Genomic DNA, 22,766 nt, shown 5'->3' with positions numbered 1-22,766 from the left:
CTACAGCCAGTTATTCTACTTTGAAATGTGTGTTCCATGTCGGAATGTCTGTTTTTGTTTTGGTCTGTGTGACTCCGCCCACTGCCTATTTACTCAATAATATTTTGACACTCTGGGTTGTAACTCACCCAGTGGCATTTATGCTACAGACATTGTTTCATCAAATCATTCAGCTTGTAGATGAGAAGTATGATATTACCTTTCTGAGTAATCTGACTTAACAATATCCACCTGTCTGTCAATAAAATTATGCATAAAAATAAATAAATAAATAAACAAAATCCCTAAGCAATCTGGACAACAAAACATCTCAGAGCAGGCTCTTCATCTCCAGTGCTGGAAGCCCAGTGTCCTGCTGAGTTGAGCTTTAACCCTAACCAAACAAGTTGTCATAGCAACCCGATACATTGCACCAAAGAGGTAGCTACAAGCTTAGAAATCTGCTTGATCCTGACGTCGCACGTCACATTTTCCAGGTCCAAAAAATAGATAGAAATAATTTTTGCATTCCTACACATCCAGATACATATATTAGCTTCACTGCATGCCCCTGTCATATATCACAGTTCTGCATTATCTGCATCCCTCGCTGAACTCTGGGAAACCCGTTATCAAAACAAAAACATGACTTTTTTCTTTCTTTCTTTTTTTTTTTTTAAGATGTATGTTTTGTTGAAAGTTCTTCTTACTGTCAGTGAGTCTTGGTGCAGCAGTACAGATCCGATGGTGACCATAAGAACTTGAACCAATGGACACAGAAGAGCAGTGATAAAAACAATTTATGTAAAAGAAATAATCTGCAAACATCATGTAATTTTATGTATATATCAACCACAGATTGCAATAAAGTTCCATAGTGCTTCTTTAAAAGAAACAGAGCGCTGCAGGAATGAGTCCTAAAGCCTTGAAATGAGTTGGCATTTTTGCATGTCAAGTTCCATCGTCCCAAAGTCAGCGGGTCTTTAGTTAAATGTCTGATATGAGATCTGTGGTGAACATAAGCTCAAGATTAGAGTTTTATTCTAATATACATAAACATAAAATACATCAATAACACTGCACGCATGTAAAACAGCACTCATTGTCCTTGATAATATTTCAACAGTCATTTTGTGTTTTCTGTCATCTGCTTAGAATCAGAACTAATGATGCCAGATTGAAGAATGAATTGCATTTTTAATTAAACTGACTTCTGTCAAACTGGTTTGCAAAAAGATCTGAAATTGTTCGTCAATCAGTTTGATTTATTCAGACAGTTTATAGTACTTCATGTACAATAGGCCTTATTCATGGCATGCAGTAAAAAGAAAGAATTTTGAATAATTCGTAAAGCCATTCTGATATAAATTTCTGGATTTAATAATGTCCATATATCCATAACGGTATCAACAGAGGAGTATCAACATATAGCAGCTTTGTGCCCCTAGAAATGCCCCTGGTTAAAAGGGTTGAAGTCTTAAAAGCCTCTGAGTGATACAATCATTGATGTTGCAATGAGTTTTGAACATCTGGAAGGGGAAAGCGGAAGGTCATATCTCAGTCCTTCACACACCTGCACCATACAGGACATCAGTAATTGAGGTAATTACTCCATCAGATGAGATTTCCCCAGGGTGCTTCTGCTGTGAATCATCTGTGGTAAATTTAACACAATCTCTCTGATTTACACCTCTGGCATCCAGGAAAGCCAGTCTGATAGCTGATAACCAAAAGCTAATTAACTGCTGGGTTGCAGAAGGACCTGCGATGTCTGCTTCCCTTCAGTGAGAAGTGCGATTAGCCTTCCACCTCAGAGCGGAAAGCTTAACTATCAACCACTGAGTCTCATATTCAAAAGATCAAATTATTTGCTTTTGCATATATTTTGGTGAAGGGCACTCAGGGCTCACCAATGATATGTCCCTGTACTGTACATACCTACTATCAGGCCTGTTGAATTAGTCCCTTGATAAAGACAAATGAAGTTGCCAGCTTATATTTGGATAATTTTTATACAGTTACTTAATTTAAACATTCATTTTAACATGTTTTCTTGATTATTTCAGTGATTGCCTGCTTAAACTTCTCCCATCTGTTTTGAAGAGCTTGAACCATGCTGCCTGGTTTCATTATCAAAGTGACGCTCAAAACTGCTGTGCTGAAACGAATCACTCTTCAAGCTTGCCTTCAGGAAATCATGATTTTAAGGTCAAACAGAATAACATCTCAATAGTATATTTTTGTTGTTCTATGTGTTTGTTTTGTTTTGTTTTTGGCTGCTTTTATTTTTTCACATGAATTAAATTGTGAACGGTCTTAAAGACATCGACACTGCACACATGACAGTGTTGGGGAAAGTTGTTTTTAAAAGTAATGCATTACAGTTTTCACTTGTGTAGATTCCTTGTATTTGTCTTTGGACTTTTATTGTGAAGTGTGTTACTTGTCCTTATAGTCCCCTGTGTTCACTTCCTGTGTTTAGTACCTTTGTCAAAGCCACTAGAAGGCAAGCCTGCAACCTTTAGCCAAACAAGCATAATAGCTAATGCTTAGTGATGGGAGAAACAAACCATTTTGGAGCTTCGAATCACTTGAACCAATTGCTTCGCAAAATGATTCACAGTTTCGAAGCACTCAAAACACCACACTCTGGTTACACCTGCTGGTCAAAATTTTGTAAATTCAACAAAAACGCATGTCAAACCCTGCAAAAAACAACTTTTACAAAGCCAATGCAAATGGTTTCTCGAAAGTATAATAAATTAAATGCAATCAAAGCAATAAAATACCATTAAAATTTAAGTGTCTGTATAATATGCATCTTTAAAATAATTATTATTCATTTGCAAGGGCTTGTTTTGTTTGTTTTATGGAGAGCTTGTTTAGACAGGCCAGTAAGAGACTATTAACTACTACTCATCCTTTTATTTACACAAATGTCTCATTAAAATGTCTACAAATTGATAAAACTGATCTGAGATCAGAGACGTCTATTCATTGGTTCGCTGCTGGAGGCCAATTTCAGTGAATTTGCATGATTCACAGGTTTACGGAGATCGCCCCTCTAAAGCTAACTATTGAAATTTCGTAACGTTTCGAAACAGTTATGACTTAACAAAGCCTCATTTACTGAAATCACGTGAAATTACTGAAATCTCATTTACTGAAATCTTATTGATACGCGCTCAGAACCACTGTTTAGAAAAAAATTAGCAAAGGTTTCGAAGCTTCATGAAGCAGTGCTTTGAAAGCAGCCATCACTACTAATGCTAACCCTGCCAATCTGGCGATACGCAGGGAAGGAGGGCAGAGGCCGTTTTGTTTGAATAGATGTCAATGGAGGAGAGGCTTCACTACGCTGAATAAACAGCTTTTGTGAGGAAACAACTTATCATTTAATGAATCGACACCCTATCGGCTAATCTTCAACATGTTTTACACTAAACAATGGTTTGGATTTCAACTATTATAGAGTTTACACACACACAAAAAAAAGTTGCTTTATAGTTTTTGCGAAAGGTGGGATTCAGCTTATGGCATTTCTCATTCATTCCTATGGTATCCATAAATGGCAACTGAGTGTCACACAACTCTGATTGAAATTCAATGACGTCAAGGCTGTAACATGATATTTCATCAAGGCATCAAGGCACATGTAATCCAATTTGACGTTACGCTTTCTCTGATAGCAAGTAATATAGACCCTTGTTTTTAGTCCTTACTCCTTGTGTTTTGTTTATTTCTTTCTGAAGCCCCGTTCACACCACCAGCAACACACAGAGACAGAGCGACATAATCCCATTCATTTTCAAAGGAGAGCTGGCGACTTCCGGTGACACGAGCGACAGTGACCATTGGCGAAGGAATGTAGGCGTGTCAAGCGATATGAGTCAAGCGACAAAAGTTCTTCAACTTTATGCAAATAAGAAGCAAATTTCGCGAGCGACAACCAATGGGAGTGAAGTCAGTGGAGAGCACGTGATTCAACTGCTGTAGTGGAGGGTTACGGGGTAACTAGGCAACCAGTAGTGGGAACGCCCAGTAGCAACCTCAATTGCCAGCCACAAGCCACAAGCAGCGAAAAAGTCACTGGTGGTGTTCACAGGCTTTACTTTGTTTTCATTAAACATCAACTAGATCCAATTCTCCACCTGCCATCCCTTGCTCCACAACGTTACAGAACAATTGACCTACAATATGGATCTAGCAGGAATGTGTCTCATTCAGGGTGAGCATTCCCTTGAGGATCATACCAGAAAATTTTGGGACTTGCACTATCACAACCATTTTCCAGACAGTTCTTTGATCTCTTTTTATTACAGTGGACTCAATGTTAATGTAAATCACATCATTTCACCATCACCGCTCAACCATCATCAAAACATTTTTTGGGGGGAGCTGTGTCTCCACGACATGGCCACCACTCCAGAGTCTCATCACAACATAGCCACCGCAACAAAGTCTCCAGCCTTCGCGGATGCCACGTCAGTCTCTTTAGCGGTCATAGATCCCACATCAGTGTTTCCGGCCATCATGAACATTGCACCTGGAGATACCAAGGCAGTTCCTTTGGGGCCTCCACCACCAATTCATCAACCACCTTTGTTAATGGCATTTTCCGTAATGGTGGTCGTCATCTTGTGTGTCTGGGCTGTACACACTTCCTCTGAGATGGCGGCGTCTGCCACAGAACCTCCTGATGCAGTGGCAGCCAGTACTGAATCCCCAGAGGGGGCAACAAGTGTCTCTGAATGCTCTGCCTGCCCTGTCATGGTGCCCATGGGGGCCATCACTGAACTCTGCCTGCTCTGTCATGACCACAGAGGTCATCTCTGAACTCTCAGCCTGTCCTGACACAGGCACGGAGGTTGTCCCTGAACTTTCTGCCTGTCCTGTTATGACCACAGAGGCTGTTATTAACCTTTCTGTGTTTTCTGCTCTGCCTGCACTGCTGTATTGGTCTCCAGCTCCACCCTGGTCACCAGATCTGCCAGCTCCTCCCTGGTTCTTTGCTCCTTGTGTTTTGTTCATTTGTTTGTTGGTTTATTTTCATTAAACATCCTGCAACTAGATCCACTTCTCCGCCTACCAGCCCTTGCTTCACAGTGTTACAACAATATTGACTTACTCCTTAAAAAAAGTAACTAATTACATTACTTAGTTTTTTATGGAAAGTAATGTTATATTGCACAGACACTATTGGAAGAGAACTGAACTGGATGATGACATCTCTGAATCATCAATGAACTGACTTTAGCTGAACAATAACTGTTATTGTCTTCTTGCATCATTGACAAATGATTTTCATGTTTGACTCCGTAAAGCTGCTTTGACACAACCAATATTGTATAAAGCGCTATACAAATAAAGGTGACTTGACATTCCTTTTGCATGACACACAAATAGTGCAACACTCATCAGCAATAAAGAAAAGAAACACAAATGTCATGTTTATCTGAAGTCATTTTTTAATTGGATTGGATCATTGGATTATGGAAAATCAGCAGGAAAGACACTAGTTAAAGCAATGGGATTAAATACAAAGGATATTTGTGTTGTTTTTTTGTTTGTTTGTTTTTTACATATTAATTAATGCAGGTTTGCATCATATTCTGAGTTTGCATTTCACCATTTTATTCATTTTGAGGAGTACTGAATCTGTTTTGGTGCAAGTTAGATGAGTAAATGCACGTTCACATTTAGTCTTGATCTACAGTAACATCGTGTTTCCAACAGCACACACAATGCCTCTGCACTCACTCCTGATTTCGCTCAACATGGGGACAGGAAAGCTGTCAGTCAATAAACAGAAAACAATGTAACTGGCGTTACTTACTTGAAAAATTAACTCTGATATTTTCTTGTAAATTAAAAAGAAATAAGTCACTTTACTAGTTACTTGAAAAAACAAATCTGATTATGTAATTTGTGTTACTTTGTGTAATACATTACCCCCAACACTGCATGTAAATTCAAACATATGGTATTCATGAGTCGTAAAAGGGATAGTTCACCCCAAAATTAAAATTCTGTCATTAATTACTCACCCTCATGTTGTTCCAAACCCGTAAGATCTTTGTTAATCTTCAGAACACAAATTGAAGGAGTTGATGAGCACCATTGACTTCCATAGTATTTTTTTCCTTCTGTGGAAGTCAACGGTGCTCATCAACTGTTTGGATCCCAACATTTTTCAAAATATCTTCTTTTGTGTTCAACAGAAGAAAGAAACTCATACAGGTTTGGAATAAGGGGGTTGAGTCAATGGTAACAGATTTATCATTCTGAAAGTGAACTACTCCTTTAAGATATTTTTGATGAAATCCGAGAGCTTACTGACCCTGCATGGACAGCAACACAACTGAAACGTTCCCAGACCCAGAAATGTAGTAAGGACATCGGTACAATGTCTCCATCAGCAGCGTTGTTTACATTCAGGGAAAGCGTGCGCATGCATCGTGATGCATCATATTTTTTTAAGAGCAGGTCATATGGTATTTTAAAGTGTCCTAATATTGTGTTGTCATTTTTTCAGAATATACATTTAATATTAGAAGAATTTTTCAATGATATCGAAACAATACATTTGAAGCAGTTCTGAGCTTAAAGTCTGTAAACCCCTCCCTTCCATAAGCCCACTCTACACTGATTGGTCAGCTGGCGAAGTCTGTTGTGATTGGTCTTTCCATATACAATGCGTGTTGGAAACAAATGCCCATTACCATAAATAATTTTTTGCTTCAGGGGGTTCCTTGTAAACAAAAATGCTATAAGGTTACAAAAATGGCATCAATATTACCTTATCAATTTGAGAGCGAGGTTGATAGCGATGCAGTCACTCAAACGGAAACTCCATCGCAAGCACGACTTGATGAGGACGATTCTCAGTGGTAAGTTTAAACTTTGTATGTGGTACTTTATATGATGTGACAGCAGTTTTATTGCATTCATTATTATTATTATTTACTTATTTGAGTTGCACGTTTGGGAACTGTGTTAGAATGCCCAGTGAGGCTGAAAACACGGCGTCTTCTCAACATGATGCAAACACACTACCTAGCGGAAGTGTTTCTGGTCAAGTCAGAGTGTTCGTATTTCGTGGGGAGGCAGGGATTATGAAAATGTGTTACTGTATATAGGTAACAGGCAGAAGATTCTAAAATATGAAGGCTCGTTAAGGCGGTTCAGAGTCGACTCTTTCTTTTGAGAGAATATCTTTCTTTATCATGCACTTTTTTGATTAATAACTTTACAGATAGTTTACATTGAAGGATAGATACATTACAAACTGCAAACATTACAAAATATATTTTTTGAAAACCCATATGACTTGCTCTTTAAAAATGAAGTCTATACTAGACTAAGTTGTAGGCTTGAAGGGACTATTTGAAGTTTTAGGATTTAAGAATTTCCTGCTTCATTCTTGGATTAGATTTTTCAGGATTGGCATTAGTTTTGTGTGAATTTGATGAACGTTAGTTTTGTGTGAAGACGAGGAAGTTCTCAGCAGGTGGTTTGGAATGGAAATATTATGTCTTGGCTGATCCTTCAGAAGAAAACTCAAACCGAACGCAATGGAACAGCCTAAGGACTTGAGCAGATTTGATTTTCTTCTACATCCTCTGTTCAACATTGAAGTTTCATTCTCTTTCTACAGAGCGGCTCTGAAAGCCACAGGCTGGTTGTATGGCTCTAAGAATAGAACACACGGAGTTAAGCATTACTGGGTTCATGGCGGAGATCAGAGTGGAAGAGAGCGAACAGATACAGTATGTGCATTTGATTTTCTCTCTTACGCTCTGTTGTAAAAGGAATTGAAACAGTTAATCTCAGTGTCTTCACCTCCTTAGAGAACCTTTCCGGGACTCCTTGAGCTCATTGAAAGTGCTCATTAAAATAAGGTTAGCTTATTATGCAAAACAGAAGTGCACTGGGCAACCTCAGCGGGTTTCAACTTTGACACCTCAAGTGTTTATTAGGCGTCCTATTCTGGGAGTTGTAGTGCATTCATTTCAAGATCGCCGCTCTGTAGAATTTATCATGCGTTAAAGTCAACATGAGGTTAAAATTTGCTGTAATTAAGTAGTTTTTATCAGAATCTGTACTTTGAGTAGTTTTACTCCACTATTTTCCATCCTTTTGTGGTCGTTTCATTCTTGTTTTAATTTTTATTTTTATCCATTAATGTCATTGGAGAGAGTGAGTGATCGGTCTCAGCCTTCATTGAAGGCTTCATTGAAACATATTTTAAGTTCAACACTTTTTATTCCATTCAGATGTAGATGCTGCTGATGGAGCAGCTCATTTATCCAGAATGCCATGGCCCTGCAAAGAGACGTGCATGTGTAGAGTGTGTGTTTTCTTTTGAAAAATTTTCCCTGGAAATACTTCCATTTAATGAATTTTTTTCCTTAAAGATTAAGTTATCTGCATAACAATTAGAGAAAATGTAGCTGTGTAAAAGTTAGGGGATGATGTGCTCCTTCTAGAACAATGTGCATTTGTGTTTAAATTGAAACATAAATTATAATGTTTAATGATTCTCATTTCTTTATCACAAAATGCTTAAACTGGCACCATTTCAGAGAGAAATTGGCTCTCTTTAATCACTCTTTTTAACTCATCTCATGGTGTGTGATGCTGAATACTTGTATGAGTTTCTAATGGTTTTTGTATTCTTTGCACTGTTCTAAACATTAATATTTTATGTGCAACAATAGCATGCTCTGGATCAGTGGCCTTACACCTGATTTTTTTTTTTTTTTTCCCCAGACATTTAAATGGTGATGATTGTGCTTGAGAATAACTCTTTCATTTTCTTTTCATAACTTTAACAGAATTTATTTATTTATTTTATTTTTTTTATTTTTTTTTATGTATTTTAAATAATTGTAAAACTGATGGATGATAGATATTCTTCATTCGTTCTGTCAAACAACAAAAGATCTGAATTACAGTATGTACAATGTTTTCTAAATGTTTAAAATGCAGTGTAGAGTGTTTATTGTAAGGAGGTAGAATCCACAGCTCACTACTCATAAGTACTTTTAAATAAGCTACTCTTTTACACTTACTCAAGTAGTTTTTTGAACAAGTACTTTTTAGTCAACTCACACAATTTTTTTATTTTTTTAGGGTGGAGTAATGGTATTTTTACTTGAGAATATTTTTTCAGTACTCTTTCCAACACTGGTGCTGTGTGCACAGTTCATCAGTGTGTGTTATTTCAAAGAAAATGTCTAAATATTAAACTAAATATTTTTACACAATCACAGAGCCAGCAACTATATGATGCCCCTCTTGGGACTGTAATTGGTGCCCTACTCTACATATAGGGAGTGACGATAATGTTATAATTTGTTCCGCCTGTGAAACAGCTTTCTTTTTTGGCAGATGTCACCTACACCACACAGGCTATTGTTAAAGTGTTAATCAGCTGTCAGACACAGTGATTTAATATCTGAATTTTGTTATTAATCTTGGATGCTTCATTACAGTAGGTGATAGCAGCAGTGGTTCACTGTAAATGCATTCAGCTCTGGCTTTGCTCTTATATAGAATGGCATTTTTTTACGATCCAGTCAATACACAGTGGAATCAGTCAGCTTATTGATTTTTTCTAAATTAGTACATTTATATTTATGCATTTGACAGATGTTTTTAGCCAAAGTAACTTAAAGTGCATTCAAGGTGTACATTAAAGAGTATGTGTGTCCCTGGGAATAGACTCCATAGCACTCTTGTTGCTAGCATGATAGCCTGATCCTGATCCTGAAATATGTCACATTAAACAAGAAAAATGGTGTGTGAATGCAATTTCATGTTGACTTTAAGACAAGTGCCTCATTAATAGTACAGTAAACCATCTGCTTTCAAAGCAAATCTGATTCATAAATAATATCTCACCATCCTACTGAATATTTAAAAGTAATAAAATAGTAAAAGTCAATTTAAAAAAAAGACTGGTGTTTTATCTCATAAATCACTTAAGTGGATTATGAAATTATTATTATTATTATTATTTTTATTTTTATTATTTTTTTTTTTTACTGAAACAGCAGTGAACCAAAATGTTGGAAACAACTTAGCATATATATACCATTTATGGATATATCCTGACACTGATGACACTGATGAGAGTGACGTTACTTATGAATATGTAAATATGTGCTGCACACTTTCTTCTCAATAACTAAATAAACACACAACAAAAATGACAGTGCTGAGAAAACAGCAGTTAGGAAAGCATCTGATCATGGCGATGTAGATATGTTTGTACTGGCATCATGGTGATAGATGACGTAATTAAAATTACACTGTTATGATAGTTTGATCATAAAGTATATTTTAGATTCTTGACTACATCGATCTGGCTATGTAAGACTATAGTTTTAAAGAATCCCTTTTCTTTACATGACGTTGACATTACAGAACAGAACTTTTTCAGCATTAACTGAAAAATAAACATTGATTCGTTTCATGTGTCAGGATGAAGAGAGGCGAGTCCTTCACATATAGTTTCTGTACATGCTGTTCACACATTGGCAATAAAAAAGTGATTAATACAAGAAACTTCTTACATATAGCCCCTTTAATGTGTTAATGGGATGTGGCTATTCAGGTCTGTCTGGCTGTGGGTCAAGGGGAAGTTCAGCTCTTCATTAGAAATCACTGTGAATTGTACTTTTCTCTGCTTTTCTGTAATTCCTCAGTGAAAGGTGTGCATTCTGAGTGAGAGCACATCTGTCCTGTTCTCGCTGATCTTTGCTCTAAAAAAAACGCATTAGTTGTCCATATATTAAACTTTAAAATCCTTTCTGAGAGTGATTATTCTTAAACAGCTGCAGAGTCAGTTACTGTGTTGAGTATTTTCATTTTGGGGAACTTAATCATAATACTGTACTTTTTTACTTCCACTACATTTCAGAAATGTCAAAACTGATAAACAAATCATTCTTTAAGGAATTCGCTAAATTGGTCTTTCGGCCTTGTCTGACCAGAAACATTCAAAGAACATTTGAATTTGTTCAGAAAACATGTTAATTTGTTTGAACGACATTGTGTTATCAACACACATGAAAAAAGTATGGTTATGATAATTTTTTTTTTTTTAAATAATAAAAATTAAATATGAAAATAAAGTATGTTTATTTCTAGTCTTAATTCAAATCCATCTTTGCACACATTTAATAAATGTAAAAAGTACATTTAGTAAGAGTGCAAGTATTCAATTTCAATAGTCCTTAAGAAAAGTACACATTCCCAGAACATAACATTTACACATAGAAACAAGGTACAATTACTGAGTGATTTATACTCCTTGTGCAAAATAGAAAAGAAAGAAAGAAAGAAAGAAAGAAAGAAAGAAAGAAAGAAAGAAAGAAAGAATTTTAAAATTCTTTGCACTTGCTGCTTGCTAGAAGAAGGATCAGACATTGATATATTCCAGGATTACTGGTGTAAAGGCTTTGACTGGACAGTCAGGCAGCGTGTCTCATCCTGTTTGACAGGCCAGTGCTGCAGAGATCTGACAGACACTCTTGTTCGGATTTTATGTGTGCGGCAGCTCTTCTCTGAAGTGCCTTTATCAGCAATGCGTCATCTGACCAATGCATCTTTAAACAGACACATCCAAAGAACAGACAATGCCTGCAGACTTGACGGGACACGCACCCTTCTGGTTTAATCAATTCAGTCACAACTCAAGAGATCAATAGATGTCAAAGATAAGAGCATACTTTTAGAAAATGAGACATGGTGTGACTTTAGGATAGTTTTGTTAGGACCTTAATAAATTTTGGCAGAAACAAAGGCAGACTGTCCTTAGGATATTTAGATTATTGTTTTTAATTTTTTTTTTTTTTGCAACATTTTTGTGAGGATTGTGCAGAAAAGAGGGTAGTTATTCAATCAGGACACTTCTGGTCGCATGAAATCCCAAAAATGTAACTTATTCAGAAAATTTCATCTATTTTAAAATACTGTATAAATTGCATATCCTGAAACAAAGGCCTGAATATGGCTTTGATTCCCCTTTATGTTTGTGTGATTATGCGATTATGCATCTATACATCTAGAGACCGAGTCACAGACAAAGTACAAATGTAACAACAGATTTCAGTTATCTTGCACGTTGACTGCTTATCAAACTTGTTAGCTGACTTGTGTATTTTTAATTGCAGATCAATAATATATAGTAGTTGTTATTTTAATGACATGCTTTCTCTATGAATTACATGATGTGTCAGTGTTTTCATCGGTCTGCTGTATTTTCAGGCCAAAAACAAGAGTTTAAATTCCCTAATCAAAACCTTTTTTCATAAAGTGATACATTTTTTGTAATCGATATATAAACTGCTGCTGCAATCATGTAGGACATGATGCTGTTGCTGCACAGATAGGCATAAATCATATATCAGACAAGTAAACTGCAGGACCAGCTCACAGCAAACACTGAACCAGTCTATTTAAATGTTAAGCAAGCAATCTTGTTGGCTGCAGAAGAAGCAGAGGCCTATTGTGACTGGTTGCAGCAATGCACTAAGGAGTGAACCAGAGAAAGAGAACTATTTTTCCATTTACAGGAGAAGATGTTTCTGCCACATTTCACTGGTTCAGAAATCAAACTGTTCATAGCGAGTAAATATGACTATCTTCTTCCTTCTGTTGTTCAGGTTTCAGTTTTTCTGCCCATGAACATAAAGGTCCAAAAAATCACTGGGTCCACTGTTGCCCTGGGAACACTAAACTACTAGTCCCCCATCTCAATCCAAACACTTAACATGACCACACTGTGATCAGAGGGCCCTCAAAATCCTTGAAATATCTGCTTCATTTTTCGGGTAGCAGGACTGTTGATGCTCTCGTATTAATTAGTATGGTATCAGTGCCGTACTTCATCTCTATCTGAGTTCAAGCAGGAAAAAAACAGCTTTGAAGTTTGTAATGTCACATTAGAGGAAAGATGTGAAAGAATCGGCTCTTATTAGAGCGTGAGTCCCCGGCATTTTATGTCACTTCTCTCAGTAAGATATGTCTTAATGAATGAATTGGGCAGTTCCAAAGATTCTACAACATTCTATACTTTAATGATGTGTAAATATGCACTCTCCGTATATGTGATGTTTTCTCATCATAAGATTTCAACGAAGTATTACTGAGACAGCTGGCTTATGCATGTGTGGTGATGGTTTAGAAATAGGAAAAACTAGGGAACTAGGTTTACAAAGATGAAACAAAATTACAGTTGTGGCAGAATATGGTCTCATAAACATCACAGACATCTGCAATCATAGGCCAAAAGATCAAACGTCCACATTAAGGTCACACTTAAAGCCTTCCTAGAGAATGAGACAGGAGAGTATAAACAACCCTCAGTGTCTGGACCAGAAACCTGAAACCAAAACAACAGTGTATGTTTCCTCACACATGAGTTCTATTGTCTTTTGTTTTTGTTACTTAATTATTGTCATTGTTATGTGTGTTATGTATTTATTTATTTATTTATTTCAGAGTTTGTTATGTCTGCATGGTGTTCATACAAAAAATAGACTTGAACATAAAATACATCACTACAATAATATAATTTAACTAATTTGTGTCTCATTATTTGTCTGGCTTTTGTTTCCATCACATCTCCTTCATCACTAATACTTTGTTTTTTATGCCGTTCACGTCATTGTGTGTGTCACAGCTATACTGCTAACAATAAATGCAAGACTATGAAGAAGATTTAGAAAGTCTTTAATCCAACACATAGGTAGCATTAACGAAGACATTAACGAGAATGGACAAACTAAAACTGAATACACAGGAAATTAAATACACAGACCAAATAGGAATAATTAACTACACACACCTGAACAAAATGACACAATTAACTCAGTGAAGGGAAGCGGTGCATGGGGAATACAAAGTCCAAACTGAATGACATGTGACATATCGCCCCCCTCCTGGGAAGGTGCAACCTCATAGAAAATGAGGATATGGCGAAGGGATGGTGAAGGTATGACAGAGAGCAGGCACGCCAGCAGAGAGATGCAGGAGGAGGTTCGGGAGGAGAACGGACAACCGGGAAGAGGAAGACAACAAACAAAATCCAAGGAGGTGCAGGTGGAGCAGATGACCAGGGAGGAGCCTTGAGCAGGAGAGAGTAGGTGGAGACCCAGGCCACAGCCAAGACTGTGCTTCATGGCAGTGATGCTGGACGGAGGAGCCAAGGCATAATGGGAACACACACAGCCATGAGGACAACCGGAGGCAACGGCGATGAAGGTGGAGCCCACGGCACAGACAGAGAGCCGAGGAGGTGGAGCGATGCCGATGATCCAGGCAGCCACAACTGAGGAAGGAGGCGGAGTGGTCCGTAGCCGAAGGAGTGGAGGGCTGGAGAGCAGCATACAGCCCGCAAGTCCACAGCAGATGTGTGGCGAAGTCCAACCCAGGTGGAGCCAACTGACCAAGGGAGCCCGGCAAGGATGAATGGCCAATGATCCACGATGGAGTCGATGGTGGGATCTGCTCAAGTCCAGGAGACATAGAGCGGCGACATCCGAGGCCGGAGGCGGAACCACAGTCTCCTCAAGTCCAGGAGACAAAGACTACCAGCAGGCCCAAGATGGAACCCCACCACTGAAAGGAGGTGAAATAGATAAACTGATGGGGGACAGAGATGACTGTACAGCAGGAGTTGCTGAGGACTGAGGAGACTAAAGAAATGCACAAAATTCAAGCTAAAATAAAAAAGTATTTTAGGGCTGTTTGGAGAGGAGGTGGGAGAGGGAGGCTGGGCGGGACCAGCGAATAAGACAGATGAATAGAATCAGGCGGGCTTAGGGGAAGCAAAGTCTCTAAGTGTGTTTGACTTCATGCAGCGCTGAGTAGACTGATTGGTGAGAGTAGCTGCTTGCAGTCGGGAGCAGAATTGAAAGTGGAGACGTCAAGTTAGACACATTCTCCTCCCGGTAGTGGCGCTCTCGCGTGTTTGCATACTCTATCACAGATGAAGTGAATAAAATGCATTATTTCTCAAATACACAAACTTTTCAGAAATGTTTTCTTGAGCAACAGAAACACTTTTTATTTACTGCTTAATGCAGCACCATCTGTTCAAGAATAAAGTTCAACATAAACAAATACTATTTAAATACAAATAAAGTGGGTGGGGTATATGTGCTTTTATAAGTGTTTTTTTTTTTTTTTTTTTTTTTTTTGATAAATGTTATACAAGATAACATTGTGACTACAGTAAAAAAAAAAAAAATTAAAATAAATAACTTTTACTGTTCTAAAAACACAGATTTGTGATCAGTATTGGAACTGAAGATGTTAGAATAAACCCGAAACACATGTCATCATTGTCTTGTGGTGAATTTGGCCAATCGTCAAACAGCTGTGTCATCATCAGCTCTCCTGCAGTTGCTCTGAAAAAGCTGCGCCAACTGAGTACTCTCATGGTACTTTGATGCTATACGTCACAGTGAACTGGTGTCAGCACTGTCTCAAGTCGAACAAAATTTCTAACCTGCATGCACTGCTTCAAGTCAGATTTAGATTGATATGTGCAGCACCACGTTAAGTCGAACACACCTTCTAATTCTCCAAACTGAGAAAAAGTGTCCAAGACCAGTAAACAATCACTCTCAGTGGCAGGGGGCTGGGTGGGGCTCGCATCCATACCCTCTTATGGTCCTTCCAGCAGATACGGTGTTGCCGGCTCACACAACTGGTCAGATGTGTCAACAGGGCAATGGCAAGCTCAGTCACTTCTTCTTGCAATGGCTCTTCACTCGCGGTAGGTTCAGGAAGGCGCTCCCTGCTGCAGGGTGGTGACTGGCTGGGCACTGGGTTGGGAGTGGGGCTGGTGTCTTCATCCGCAAGACTGACGGTGCAGGCATCCACAGGAGCTCAGCACCCACTCCACATAAGCGGCAAAGCCCCCTTGAGGACCCTCCCCGAACAACTGCGCTTGTGTGGCGGTGTTCAGTCCGGCGTGTAGGGACATACACAGGTAGTTGTCTGGGAAGGTGGTCTGATTGGCGAGACTGAGGAATTCCTCAACATGCTCCTCGAGGAAGTGGTTCCCCTGCTCGAGGCAGAGCAGATGGACAGCCTAAATCTTCACTGTCGCCTTTGGCTTGCTTAGTTGGTGACGCTTGACAGATTGCACAGACACTATTGGAAAAGAGCTGAACTGGATGATGACACCACTGCATCATCAATAAGCTGTCTTTAGTTGGAAAAACGACTCTTTGTTATTGTCTTCTGGCTTTATAGACAAACTATTTTCCTGTTTGACACTGTAAAGCTGCTATGACACAATCAGTATTGTATAAAGCGCCATACAAATACAGGTGACTTGACAGCGGCAAAGTGGTCCATAACGCGAATAAATTAACAAAAGAAATGCTGAATAAAATAAAAAACAAAAGCCAAATAAACACTGCTTTACTTTCACTCTTTTGGGTCAGTTAACTCAATGAAGGGGAATGGTGCATGGGGAAAACAAAGTCCAAACTGAATGACATGTGACAGTGTGTTGCTATCAAGCCAAATGTTTATTAACTAAGAACGGTAATGTCAGTAATTTGTGATATGGCAAGATTGAAATCAGGCATTAATGACCCAATAAGGAACAGCAGTGTACGTTAAAGGTGTAGGTGATGCTCAGTTCTGATTTATTGCTCAGATCAGATTGATTGATTTTTGGTAGGTCTTTTTTTTTTTTTTCAGATTCAAGTGTGAACTGGTCACATTCATGACCAGCATGAGCCAAAAAACAAAAACGGTGTGCAGAACGCTGTCATATAGAAGTAAACATGGAAACCACTGTAGTCAGTGTTTGCACGCTAATTTGTAATGTGATGTTCGATGGAACCAGTGAATTTGTGCAAGGGCATAAGGAAGACGAAGACAAGGATGAGGAGATTATTACACACTTCTGATTGGTCAGTTGCAGCATTCTGAGGTATGTTATGTAAGGGATAATGTACACCCAGCCGGTTGTTATTGCAGAATAAGAAGGGGGTTATTCTGTGATAGCAACCGGCTGGATGTACATTCTAAAATAATGTAATTTTTGCTAAATTCTCTTCTCTAGTGTACATTTTTCTTGCTAGTTCATGGACACTGAATGGATTTTCTGAGGTTATTTGACAATGTTTTCTAGCTGCTGTCATTCCACGGTTGAAACACTCATTGAGTGATTACATGAGACACTAATCATTCAGTAAGTTGTAGTGTATCTTTCAACATGCCCAAGGATGTTCATGTTTATTTTGTGCTAATTAGAAAGCGCTCCTGCTTCGCTTGAACTGAAGAAAAGCAGGAGTGCACTTGAACCATAACGCCACTAAAAAGCTCCAAAACTGTATTTATCATTTGAAATTCTTAATAAAATTAACAGAATTTGAATGCTGAGACTTTGTTTCCTATTATCAAGAGTAACCTCATTGGTTTTCACCCAAATTATTGGGCAAATAGTAACCTGTTTGACCCCTATCAGTCAGATTAAACCCGATGAAAGCATCAATGTCTTGAACTTGATGTGAGGTGTGATGGGGCTCTTTTGGGCTCATTGGAAATCAGTAAAACTGCTGCAGTCTGGATCATGTGTAGAAGTGAACATGATGGAAGGCCAGCCAGAGGAGTAATGCAATTGTCCAGCCCAAAGACAAGGGTCTGGATGAGAAGTTGTGCAGAAAGGACCTGATCTTCCTGATGCTGTGTAATGCAAACCTGCATGACCGTGCTTGCAGTGTGGTCTTTGAAGATTAGCTGGTCATCAAAGATTCCCCCAAGATTTTTGGCTGGTCTGGTTGAGATTATTGTTGATGATCCTAGCTGGATGGTGAAGTTGTGCTGTATAGTTGGAGTGGGTGGGAAGTTGAGAAGCTCTGTCTTCACTAGGTTGAGCTGTAGGTGATGTTCTTTCATCTGTGATGACCGCCAGGCAGTCCGAGATCCATACAGATACCGTGGGATCATCTGGTTGAAATGAAAAATAAAGCTGTGTGTTATTATTATGATGGACAATAGATCCCAGTGATGTGTTGTATGATATATGAAGAAGATGAGGGGTCCAAGAACAGATCCCTGAGGTACCCCATGAGCCGTTGTGCTTTGGATGGCTGAAAATAGCAACACACACATACAAAGCATAATGTAAATAGCCTATAAATTAAAAATCAGGAACTCAGAGGGTGAATCATGAAAAATCATTATTGCTTATTATTGCTCTTGATATGTAATTATGATCGTTAATGTTGAATAGGCCTAATAGAAAGGGGGAAAGCATGAGCCATTTATGAATTGCTTTTTACAGATTAGATGATTGAGACTTCACATGGGTAATTTCAGTTGCATGAAATGAAAAATGTTTATTCAAACTGGGAGTAGATTATGTAAAGAAAGCAAGCTGAAGAACACTGAAGTCTAATATGAGTTATGCACTTTAATAAAAACTCCTGTTATAATCATTGAAACTATTTTTATTTTTTTTTATTTTGTAAAAGCAGGCCAGTTTACAGTGACACAGTGCATGTAACTATGTGACAGAGCGATCTGTTAAAGATACAATTGCAACCAAAAGAGTACATACTTTTAGGGTGTAGTATAAGTAGGCTAACTGGGATGCAGCATGAATGTGGCATCGCTCATACCCCAGAATAAAACAGACATCACACTTAGAATAAACTACATGTTTCGTAACATGTATTGCATTAAAATTAAGTAACTCCCAGTGTCTCGGAGTAAAAGTACAGTTGTTGGGTTTTTTTTTTTTTGTTGTTGTTAGAAATGCACTCGAGTTTAAGTAAAAGTACCCACCTTTAAATCTACTCTTAAAAGTAGAAATTTTCTAAAAAAAAAAAAGTTACTCATGTAAATGCAAATGTACTTTGTTACTACCCACCTCTGGAAATGTGTTATTCACTGCTGTGAAGTGACTTGACTGCTGAATGTGAACATTGCACAGACATGAATAATGGGTAATATATATATATATATATATATATATATATATATATATATATATATATATATATATATATATATATATATATATTATTATTATTATTATTATTATTATTATTATTATTATTAAAATTTCTTGTTATTAACTTAAAGTCTTTGATGTAATGCCTCTTTCAGCAGCTACCTTAGCTTTTCTAGATGGTCTCCCTTTGAGATACTGGTCAAGAAGAAATTTAAAAGAAATGTATTGATATGTATGACATATATTTTTATTCTACTAAATGTGTGTGTGTGCTTGTGAAAGCCCACAGTTGCTGAAGTACATATATTATTTCAAAGTTTTCTGTTTCAGATATGGTATTGTGGCTCATTGAGTTATACATTTAATGATGTTACTTATGAAGACTCGTGCTGTGCTGTGAACCGTTCTGGTTTAAACTAAAAGACAGAAATGTTTTCTCATGCTGAGAGATAAGCAGATGTGTGTGTGTGCGTGTGTGTGTGTGTGTGTGTGTGTGTGTGTGTGTGTGTGTGTGTGTGTGTGTGTGTGTGTGTGTGTGTACCTACTTTACCATATTTTGGGGACAAATTTGTACATGTCTGTATTACCATGACTGTATTCACAATACAGCAAAGCTTCTCATACCTTATTCCTTACATATACATGCCAATGTTCATCAAAGGTCAGTTTCCATCAGTGTCAATAAGTGGCTCATGGGTGTTCTTCAGCACACAAGCTTATGTGATTAGGACAAATTCAATTTCTGTGGTCTGATTGATGTAACTTGTTAAATTAAGTCTGTATTTACATCCATCATTTTCGCATGACATCACTTAAAGCAGTGGTTCTCAACTCCAGTCCTGGGGACCCACCGCTCTGCAAGTTTTGTATGTCTTCCTTGTTTGCCTCACCTGATTCAGCCTCATGGACTGAACTGAGAGTGTCAAATAAGAGAGACATACAAAATGTGCAGAGATGTGGATCACCAAAACTGGAGTTGAGAACCACTGTAATGTTAAGGCATTACCCAATTAGGAATAATATATCACTACTATTACATATATATGGCCTAGGTAATTATTTTAAAAACTGATTTTCTTTCTTAATTTTGCAGTGGCTCTCTCTACCTGTGCAGAGGTATTGAGGATCTCGGACTCTGAAACACATACCAGCTATCCACTGCACCTCGTCTAGAAACATCGTAAGTCATAGGCATTGCATGCACATCAAAAAAAAAAAAAAAAAAAAAGCAAACTTCATATAAACCTTGGGGTAAAAGACAGCTGGTATTGAGTGAGATTGGTAGATATTACCCAGTGAGCCAGAGTTAGTTAGCTGACACTTCCAGTTGCTTACATTAAGCAGAGAAATTAATGTCACTGCCAGGATTGCCATTAAGAAACAATGGAGCAATGGCATGAATAAAACAGCATTAGTAAAATGAACAAATGACAATACAATATTAACTAACATCATAACAGTTTTTGAAAACCAAACATTTTAGCATATTATGTTGCAACACTGTGACAGTACAGCAGCATTAGCCCACAAAATAGCATTAGTCCACAACAAAGCATTAATAGAAATGAAATCCGGTCTCTGAATGTTTTCTGAAAGCTGTTTTGGAAGTTTAATTTCTGTCATGTTTTATCAGGAGTAACGAGACAAGGCCTGTCTGATAACAGGCAGAGAAATTCCCCAGTAGAACATTTTAAAACAAAAACATGGCATATAAAGTGACTTCCTTTTGCCAACATCCTCTTCCGCTGCCTTTAGGTAGTGTCCCCTCATGCCTTAAATTAAATTCTTCAGCTAAATCATTAAGTCTACTAAAACTACACTGAGCTGCCCACTCCTCATCCTCCTCCTCCTGCTGTTCTCATTCTCTGAGAGCATTAAAAATGAGTCACGCGTGTGATCGAAACCAGTGCATTAGAGCTCATGAATTTAGCATGCTTTGCCACACAGAAGCAAGACTATTCAATCTGAACTTCACTGAGTGATACTCATGAACTCATGCTATTTATAGCTCAGGTCAAAGCTCCACATGGAACATCGATGGCTTGGTCTATGATGTCATGGAGCATTACTTCACTGCTGGAAGTTCATTTGGCTAAAAATGTTGACCTGAGAGAGTAAATGCTTATGCTTATGATACAATAACATGATCTGTATTTAATCATTTAAATTTTATTTTATTTAATCAGGAACATAAAAACTATGTTATGACTGTCAAAAAGGTATCGGACGTTTATGTCTCTAAGATGCAATTCACCTTTTTAAATTCCAACCAAATTGTTTATCATCAACTTGAAGAACAAAATGTTTGGTGGGAAACAACTCCACCATGTGCTTTCTATTCCCTGAAGACTACAGTCCCACTAGCATACCTTTTCAAAGAGATTTTAGATGAATGGTACGACTCTCAGAGACTGGTTCTTACCTCAAAAACAAATGCTGGGTTTCGTATTTGCACAACAGAGACCCTGTGTTCCTCCAGAGACAGTGATAATAAAAATCACACTGCTCAATATCATAGATATAGAAATAGAAGTCTAGTCTTATATTTTAATTCAGGCTGTTGTTTCACTTTATTAAGTGCATGATTTTTACCTAGACCAGCCTTTAAAAATAGTTTTTAATGTGATTTCAGAAATCTAAATTTGTAAGATTTTTGGGTCATTTAACATGTTGAAATGTCATCATGACAAACTGTTTGCTGGATATGAAGTGAAGTGACATACAGCAAAGTATGGTGACCCATACTCAGAATTCGTGCTCTGCATTAAACCCATCCAAAGTGCACACACACCCGGAGCAGTGGGTATCATTTATGCTGCGGGGAGCAGTTGGGTTTCGGTGCCTTGCTCAAGGGCAACTCAGTCGTGGTATTGCCGACCCGAGACTCGAACCCACAACCTTAGGGTTAGGAGTCAAACTCTCTAACCAGTAGCCCACGACTTCCCACATATTTTGCTCTTTTGCCTTTCAAGACTCAAAGAACTTCACCTACTTAGGAAATATCTGTGCAGGGGTGTAACTGAGATGCCCATCAAGTGAAATGGCTTGCTTAAGGGTTTTTGGTTCTTCTCAACAGAAAGAAGCTGGCAAAAAACAATAAAATAAATAATAATAATAACAACAACAACAATTGCTAGGTGAACAACACATTCATATCTGGCTTGTTCAATGGAGACTAAGGAATTTAGGCAATTTTCTATTGGAAAGACTAAACAACTGTCCAGTAGAAGCTGGTCAATAATACAAAATCGTGTACTGATTGAGATCATTTTATATCATGATAAGTAATAAAGTATCCCGATCTGTAAAGATGCTTAGAAATTATCTGTATTGTGAAAAAACACTGTGTAAAAATGAAACCTGACACATCCAGCTTGGCAAAATCACAGGAAGTCAGTGTGTGGATGCCATGTAACTAACCACAGGTGTACTGTAGTTAATCATAATAACTTATGTTTCATTAACTTTTCACAACCACAACGTGTTACAATACTATAACTATAGGCCTATATATATAATTTTATTATTTGAAGCTAAACAAAGTAAATGGCACTTGGTTTCATATTTTATTTCCTAATGCAATAACATTAAATCTGACTCAGTCTATGCTAATATGTTTAATTATCCCAAATTGATAAGTTGCTACTTTTTTGAACTTCTAAGTTCTATATGCTAATAAGTTGTCATTCTTGATTGAATGCCATAAAAAAATGCCATGTCTTTGGAAACGAAGTGTTAGTTTTATGGTCTCAGTGATGTCGTACTATGAAAACACCCGCTGAGTGTTTAAATC

At 37.8% G+C, this 22,766-nt stretch overlaps 1 protein-coding gene across 2 annotated transcripts in view; it reads left to right on the top strand.

Annotated features, from left to right (window-relative positions):
* The window catches only part of LOC109102004 (FERM and PDZ domain-containing protein 3-like), a 129,682-nt gene that overhangs the window by 48,547 nt on the left and 58,369 nt on the right, over positions 1-22,766 (top strand). For both annotated transcript variants that reach the window (XM_042769791.1, XM_042769789.1), the window contains exon 2: positions 20,067-20,153. The gene's annotated coding sequence lies outside the window, so the exon portion shown is untranslated. The remainder of the gene's footprint in view (positions 1-20,066; positions 20,154-22,766) is intronic.

This window comes from Cyprinus carpio, chromosome A14, assembly GCF_018340385.1.
Source record: "Cyprinus carpio isolate SPL01 chromosome A14, ASM1834038v1, whole genome shotgun sequence".
NCBI lineage: Eukaryota > Metazoa > Chordata > Actinopteri > Cypriniformes > Cyprinidae > Cyprinus > Cyprinus carpio.
Note: the sequence above shows the minus strand (reverse complement) of the source record. Positions and strands in the feature narration are given on the sequence as shown.